Raw genomic sequence first — 8,654 nt, forward strand, 5'->3', positions numbered from 1 at the left:
TGCTCTTACAGTAAAGAGTCCATAGTCTCACTGCTCTTACAGTATAGAGTCCATAGTCTCACTGCTCTTACAGTACAGAGTCCATAGTCTCACTGCTCTTACAGTAAAGAGTCCATAGTCTCACTGCTCTTACAGTAAAGAGTCCATAGTCTCACTGCTCTTACAGTATAGAGTCCATAGTCTCACCGCTCTTACAGTAAAGAGTCCATAGTCTCACCGCTCTTACAGTATAGAGTCCATAGTCTCACCGCTCTTACAGTAAAGAGTCCATAGTCTCACTGCTCTTACAGTACAGAGTCCATAGTCTCACTGCTCTTACAGTATAGAGTCCATAGTCTCACTGCTCTTACAGTATAGAGTCCATAGTCTCACTGCTCTTACAGTAAAGAGTCCATAGTCTCACTGCTCTTACAGTAAAGAGTCCATAGTCTCACTGCTCTTACAGTAAAGAGTCCATAGTCTCACTGCTCTTACAGTATAGAGTCCATAGTCTCACTGCTCTTACAGTAAAGAGCCCATAGTCTCACTGCTCTTACAGTAAAGAGTCCATAGTCTCACTGCTCTTACAGTAAAGAGACCATAGTCTCACTGCTCTTACAGTAAAGAGTCCACAGTCTCACTGCTCTTACAGTAAAGAGTCCATAGTCTCACCGCTCTTACAGTAAAGAGTCCATAGTCTCACTGCTCTTACAGTATAGAGTCCATAGTCTCACTGCTCTTACAGTAAAGAGTCCATAGTCTCACTGCTCTTACAGTAAAGAGTCCATAGTCTCACTGCTCTTACAGTAAAGAGTCCATAGTCTCACTGCTCTTACAGTAAAGAGTCCATAGTCTCACTGCTCTTACTGTATATAGTGCATAGTCTCACTGCTCTTACAGTATAGAGTCCATAGTCTCACTGCTCTTACAGTAAAGAGTCCAGTCTCACTGCTCTTACCGTATAGAGTCCATAGTCTCACTGCTCTTACAGTAAAGAGTCCATAGTCTCACTGCTCTTACAGTATAGAGTCCATAGTCTCACTGCTCTTACAGTACAGAGTCCATAGTCTCACTGCTCTTACAGTAAAGAGTCCATAGTCTCACTGCTCTTACAGTAAAGAGTCCATAGTCTCACTGCTCTTACAGTATAGAGTCCATAGTCTCACCGCTCTTACAGTAAAGAGTCCATAGTCTCACCGCTCTTACAGTATAGAGTCCATAGTCTCACCGCTCTTACAGTAAAGAGTCCATAGTCTCACTGCTCTTACAGTACAGAGTCCATAGTCTCACTGCTCTTACAGTATAGAGTCCATAGTCTCACTGCTCTTACAGTAAAGAGTCCATAGTCTCACTGCTCTTACAGTATAGAGTCCATAGTCTCACTGCTCTTACAGTAAAGAGTCCATAGTCTCACTGCTCTTACAGTAAAGAGTCCATAGTCTCACTGCTCTTACAGTAAAGAGTCCATAGTCTCACTGCTCTTACAGTATAGAGTCCATAGTCTCACTGCTCTTACAGTAAAGAGTCCATAGTCTCACTGCTCTTACAGTATAGAGTCCATAGTCTCACTGCTCTTACAGTATAGAGTCCATAGTCTCACTGCTCTTACAGTATAGAGTCCATAGTCTCACTTCTCTTACAGTAAAGAGTCCATAGTCTCACTGCTCTTACAGTAAAGAGTCCATAGTCTCACTGCTCTTACAGTATAGAGTCCATAGTCTCACTGCTCTTACAGTAAAGAGCCCATAGTCTCACTGATCTTACAGTATAGAGTCCATAGTCTCACTGCTCTTACAGTATAGAGTCCATAGTCTCACTGCTCTTACAGTAAAGAGTCCATAGTCTCACTGCTCTTACAGTATATAGTCCATAGTCTCACTGCTCTTACAGTAAAGAGCCCATAGTCTCACTGCTCTTACAGTATAGAGTCCATAGTCTCACTGCTCTTACAGTATAGAGTCCATAGTCTCACTGCTCTTACAGTAAAGAGTCCATAGTCTCACTGCTCTTACAGTAAAGAGTCCATAGTCTCACTGCTCTTACAGTAGAGTCCATAGTCTCACTGCTCTTACAGTAAAGAGTCCATAGTCTCACTGCTCTTACAGTAAAGAGTCCATAGTCTCACTGCTCTTACAGTATAGAGTCCATCGTCTCACCGCTCTTACAGTAAAGAGTCCATAGTCTCACTGCTCTTACAGTATAGAGTCCATAGTCTCACTGCTCTTACAGTATAGAGTCCATAGTCTCACTGCTCTTACAGTAAAGAGTCCATAGTCTCACTGCTCTTACAGTAAAGAGTCCATAGTCTCACCGCTCTTACAGTAAAGAGTCTCTGGCCTATGTTCTCTCATTATCGGACCCTGATCACTATCACCCACATTGACCATTCGCCAGTCCCTAGGTGTTAGAAGTGAGGGTCTGTCTATTCTAGGGCTCGACTCCCCGATCACACGTGTGGATGGACTGGACCTGCTGGAGAGCCTGGACCACAAACCCCCAATATCAGACCTATCCACAGACAACCCAAACATGGGACCAAACCAGTGCCCTGACCCCCAGCGACCCGTCCACCGACCCAAGGGCTGTGGAGTGAATAAGCCGAAGTTCTGACTCCGCCATAATCGGCCAGTGATTCAGTAATAACAGGTTCCCTGCAGTCAGAGACAGCGGCTTCTGCTCCCCATCAGGTCAGTAATCAGGAGACTTAGAACTTCCGGAAATTCCTGACATTCTCTGACTTTCTGGAAGTAAATCCGTCCTGCGCTGTGCACGTAATAACTGGAACCAGTGAGGAACTGTGTCTGTGCTGGGAATGGCGAGAATCCTGTGCAGGTCTAGCTGGGAATCAGAGACATGTAATAATGCAGCGGCTGCATCCAGGGTTCGCCTTAAAGGGGTTTTCTGGGAATAACTTTTCACAGGAGCCGCAGCCTCTGCTGTGGAAAGATTCACGCTTCCCCGCTCGCCGCTCCTCCGCACTGGCTCCCGTCTGTCTGTCCTATGGCTTATTTACTTCCTCTCTGTCATGACCATCTGCTCCCCTGCTGTGAATGACTCCACGAGAGACACATCACCGCTGAAGCCAGAAACTGGCTGCAGCAGAGCAGATGATCATGCCCGTGCCGAGGACAAATTAAATGACTGGAACTGCAGGTAAGTGCAATTCGTTCCTTAGCAGAGGCGGCTGCGGGCACCTGGGAAAAGTTACTTACTCCCAGACAACCCCTTTAATACTGCCTTCATGTTGTCCAGCAGTAAACATCCTCATCTGATCTTCAAAGAAGGAACATATTCCTGAGCATGTGCAGCAAAGATTCAGGTATTGTAACTAAGAGCACTGAAAGAGCATAAAACTACAGAGTATAAGGAACAGGAGAGGTGAGAACTGATTATCTATCACTAGAACATCCTGCTTATCACTGTGTATAGTATAAGGACAATGGGGAGAGCTTAGGAGAGGTGAGAACTGATTATCTATCACTAGAACATCCTGCTTATCACTGTGTATAGCATAAGGACAATGGGGAGAGCTTAGGAGAGGTGAGAACTGATTATCTATCATCACTAGAACACCCTGCTTATCACTGTGTATAGTATAAAGACAGGAGAGAACACAGGAGAGGTGAGAACTGATTATCTATCACTAGAACACCCTGCTTATCACTGTGTATAGTATACGGACAGGAGAGAACACAGGAGAGGTGAGAACTGATTATCTATCACTAGAACACCCTGCTTATCACCGTGTATAGTATACGGACAGGAGAGAACACAGGAGAGGTGAGAACTGATTATCTATTATCACTAAGAACACCCTGCTTATCACCGTGTATAGTATACGGACAGGAGAGAACACAGGAGAGGTGAGAACTGATTATCTATCACTAGAACACCCTGCTTATCATCGTGTATAGTATACGGACAGGAGAGAACACAGGAGAGGTGAGAACTGATTATCTATTATCACTAGAACACCCTGCTTATCACCGTGTATAGTATACGGACAGGAGAGAACACAGGAGAGGTGAGAACTGATTATCTATCACTAGAACACCCTGCTTATCACCGTGTATAGTATACGGACAGGAGAGAACACAGGAGAGGTGAGAACTGATTATCTATCATCACTAGAACACCCTGCTTATCACCGTGTATAGTATACGGACAGGAGAGAACACAGGAGAGGTGAGAACTGATTATCTATCACTAGAACACCCTGCTTATCACCGTGTATAGTATACGGACAGGAGAGAACACAGGAGAGGTGAGAACTGATTATCTATCATCACTAGAACACCCTGCTTATCACCGTGTATAGTATAAGGACAGGAGAGAACACAGGAGAGGTGAGAACTGATTATCTATCACTAGAACACCCTGCTTATCACCGTGTATAGTATACGGACAGGAGAGAACACAGGAGAGGTGAGAACTGATTATCTATCATCACTAGAACACCCTGCTTATCACCGTGTATAGTATACGGACAGGAGAGAACATAGGAGAGGTGAGAACTGATTATCATCACTAGAACACCCTGCTTATCACCGTGTATAGTATAAGGACAATGGAGAGCACAGGAGGGGTGAGAACTGATTATCTATCATCACTAGAACACCCTGCTTATCACCGTGTATAGTATACGGACAGGAGAGAACATAGGAGAGGTGAGAACTGATTATCATCACTAGAACACCCTGCTTATCACCGTGTATAGTATAAGGACAGGAGAGAACACAGGAGAGGTGAGAACTGATTATCTATCACTAGAACACCCTGCTTATCACCGTGTATAGTATACGGACAGGAGAGAACACAGGAGAGGTGAGAACTGATTATCTATCATCACTAGAACACCCTGCTTATCACCGTGTATAGTATACGGACAGGAGAGAACACAGGAGAGGTGAGAACTGATTATCTATCACTAGAACACCCTGCTTATCACCGTGTATAGTATAAGGACAATGGAGAGCACAGGAGAGGTGAGAACTGATTATCTATCATCACTAGAACACCCTGCTTATCACCGTGTATAGTATACGGACAGGAGAGAACATAGGAGAGGTGAGAACTGATTATCATCACTAGAACACCCTGCTTATCACCGTGTATAGTATAAGGACAATGGAGAGCACAGGAGGGGTGAGAACTGATTATCTATCATCACTAGAAAACAGTATCAGGCTACATTCACACAAACGTATTTTGTTTCCGTGTCCACTACGTTTTTTTTCACGTATAGGATGCAGACCCATTCATTTTAATGGGTCCGCATCAGTATGTCCGTTCCATGGCCTTGCAAAAAAAATAGAACATGTCCTATTCTTCAGCGTTTTGCGGACAAGGATAGGCATTACTACAATGGATCCACATACGGTGGTGTGAATGTAGCCTTAATAAGATGGCATCTTCCACTTCTGGCCGGCTGTTCTTGCAGACAAGCGGCCGTACGTAGCGCTTTGTATTCGGCGGGTCCTGTGTTTGCCGGCCCTAACACTTCTGGGTCCGGCAGATGGATCCGGTGACTTCCAGTAGGTTGTCCTCAGCCGGCACAGTCTGCCAGAACCAAGGAGCCTAGGGCGGGGTCACGCTAGCGTTACGGCTTTCTGTTATAACATGATTATAACGGAAAATGACGGAATCCATAAGACGGAAGGGCGGATCCGTTTTTTCTGCCCATAGACTTGTATTATAACGGAACGCAGAACGGAAGCCTTTACAAAGCATTCCCTTTGCTTTCGGTGCTAATACAAGTCTATGGGCAGAAGAAGGGACCCGCCCTTCCGTGTGAGCCCACCCTAAGCTGGAACCAGTGCATTCCTACCAATTCCACCGTCATCTGAGCCAGACTGTCCACCTACCCCCTTAAGCAGGCGGCTCCCCTCAGACTGCCCTGCCCCCACCTCCCGTGTCACAGCTGTCTCTTCCGGTCTCACTGGCGCCCCCTCCCCAGGAGGCAGAAGGCGCCACCACATACCCCACATCCGCCTCACTCCTCCTCTCACCTCCGGGCAGCCATGTTCCCGCGGGGCACGCCGGGTAATCCTCAGGAATCCCCACGCTAAACGTGTGACGTCACCATCTCAGTCGCTCGCTCGTCTGTCCGCTGCTACATTAATTAAGCAGAGAACAGTCCGCCATCTTAATGGAGTCCAAAACACCCTTAGTCATCAGCCAGTTAACCTACAAAAAATGGCGCCGACCTAGGACACATAGTGTAGAGAACAGCGCGGCCTCTGCCAACGACCTGAAGCTCAGATCCCGTTATAAATGGTGACATCTGACACAAACCCTGACGGCAGCATTCACACAAAGAGACGCGGCTCTCAGGAGACCAATCACACTGCAGCTTTCATTTCATAGCTTTCTGTGCCTAAATAAAACGAACCCTGTGATTGGTCGTCCTGCGCCTCAGAACTCCTGTCTGCCCTGGTGTCAGTAGTAGTCGCTGTAGAGAGGGAGACTACAACCCCCAACATAATATTATTATTATTTTTGCCTTTTCCCATGTTACAAGCTGCAGATAACAAGCAGGGAATGCTGGAGGAATGCAGCTCTGAAGTGTCCAGAATAGTGAGTGCAGCTCTGGGGTATAATACAGGATGTAACTCAGGGTCAGTACAGGATAAGTAATGTATGTACACAGTGACTGCACCAGCAGAATAGTGAGTGCAGCTCTGGAGTATAATACAGGATGTAACTCAGGATCAGTACAGGATAAGTAATGTATGTACACAGTGACTCCACCAGCAGAATAGTGAGTGCAGCTCTGGAGTATAATACAGGATGTAACTCAGGATCAGTACAGGATAAGTAATGTATGTGCACAGTGACTGCACCAGCAAAATAGTGAGTGCAGCTCTGGAGTATAATACAGGATGTAACTCAGGATCAGTATAGGATAAGTAATGTGTGTACACAGTGACTGCACCAGCAGAATAGTGAGTGCAGCTCTGGAGTATAATACAGGATGTAATTCAGGGTCAGTACAGGATAAGTAATGTATGTACACAGTGACTGCACCAGCAGAATAGTGAGTGCAGCTCTGGAGTATAATACAGGATGTAACTCAGGATAAGTAATGTATGTACACAGTGACTGCACCAGCAGAATAGTGAGTGCAGCTCTGGGGTATAATACAGGCTGTAACTCAGGATCAGTACAGGATAAGTAATGTATGTGCACAGTGACTGCACCAGCAGAATAGTGAGTGCAGCTCTGGAGTATAATACAGGATGTAACTCAGGATCAGTACAGGATAAGTAATGTATGTACACAGTGACTGCACCAGCAGAATAGTGAGTGCAGCTCTGGAGTATAATACAGGATGTAACTCCGGATCAGTACAGGATAAGTAATGTATGTACACAGTGACTGCACCAGCAGAATAGTGAGTGCAGCTCTGGAGTATAATACAGGATGTAACTCAGGATCAGTACTGGATAAGTAATGTATGTACACAGTGACTGCACCAGCAGAATAGTGAGTGCAGCTCTGGAGTATAATACAGGATGTAACTCAGGATCAGTACAGGATAAGTAATGTATGTACACAGTGACTGCACCAGCAGAATAGTGAGTGCAGCTCTGGAGTATAATACAGGATGTAACTCAGGGTCAGTACAGGATAAGTAATGTATGTACATAGTGACTGCACCAGCAGAATAGTGAGTGCAGCTCTGGAGTATAATACAGGATGTAACTCAGGATCAGTACAGGATAAGTAATGTATGCACACAGTGACTGCACCAGCAGAATAGTGAGTGCAGCTCTGGGGTATAATACAGGATGTAACTCAGGATCAGTACAGGATAAGTAATGTATGTACACAGTGACTGCACCAGCAGAATAGTGAGTGCAGCTCTGGAGTATAATACAGGATGTAACTCAGGGTCAGTACAGGATAAGTAATGTATGTACACAGTGACTGCACCAGCAGAATAGTGAGTACAGCTCTGGAGTATAATACAGGATGTAACTCAGGATCAGTACAGGATAAGTAATGTATGTACACAGTGACTGCACCAGCAGAATAGTGAGTGCAGCTCTGGAGTATAATACAGGATGTAACTCAGGATCAGTACCAGATAAGTAATGTATGTACACAGTGACTGCACCAGCAGAATAGTGAGTGCAGCTCTGGAGTATAATACAGGATGTAACTCAGGATCAGTCCAGGATAAGTAATGTATGTACACAGTGACTCCACCAGCAGAATAGTGAGTGCAGCTCTGGAGTATAATACAGGATGTAACCCAGGATCAGTACAGGATAAGTAATGTATGTACACAGTGACTGCACCAGCAGAATAGTGAGTGCAGCTCTGGAGTATAATACAGGATGTAACTCGGGGTCAGTACAGGATAAGTAATGTATGTACACAGTGACTGCACCAGCAGAATAGTGAGTGCAGCTCTGGAGTATAATACAGGATGTAACTCAGGATCAGTACAGGATAAGTAATGTATGTACACAGTGACTCCACCAGCAGAATAGTGAGTGCAGCTCTGGAGTATAATACAGGACTTAACTGAGGATCAGTACAGGATAAGTAATGTATGTACACAGTGACTGCACCAGCAGAATAGTGAGTGCAGCTCTGGAGTATAATACAGGATGTAACTCAGGATCAGTACAGGATAAGTAATGTATGTACACAGTGACTGCACCAGC

The 8,654-nt window shown here is 45.3% G+C and overlaps 1 protein-coding gene across 2 annotated transcripts in view; it reads right to left on the bottom strand.

Moving 5' to 3' along the window:
* TJAP1 (tight junction associated protein 1) overlaps positions 1 to 6,030 on the bottom strand; it is a 54,946-nt gene extending 48,916 nt beyond the window's left edge. Inside the window, exon 1 of one of the 2 annotated variants that reach the window (XM_040430850.1) lies at positions 5,988 to 6,030. The gene's annotated coding sequence lies outside the window, so the exon portion shown is untranslated. Of the gene's footprint in view, positions 1 to 5,959 lie in introns of both variants that reach the window. The other variant, XM_040430852.1, reaches the window with a different exon arrangement.
* Positions 6,031 to 8,654: the final 2,624 nt, after the last annotated feature.

The sequence above is a fragment of the Bufo bufo genome, chromosome 4 (genome assembly GCF_905171765.1).
Source record: "Bufo bufo chromosome 4, aBufBuf1.1, whole genome shotgun sequence".
NCBI classification, from domain to species: Eukaryota; Metazoa; Chordata; class Amphibia; order Anura; family Bufonidae; genus Bufo; species Bufo bufo.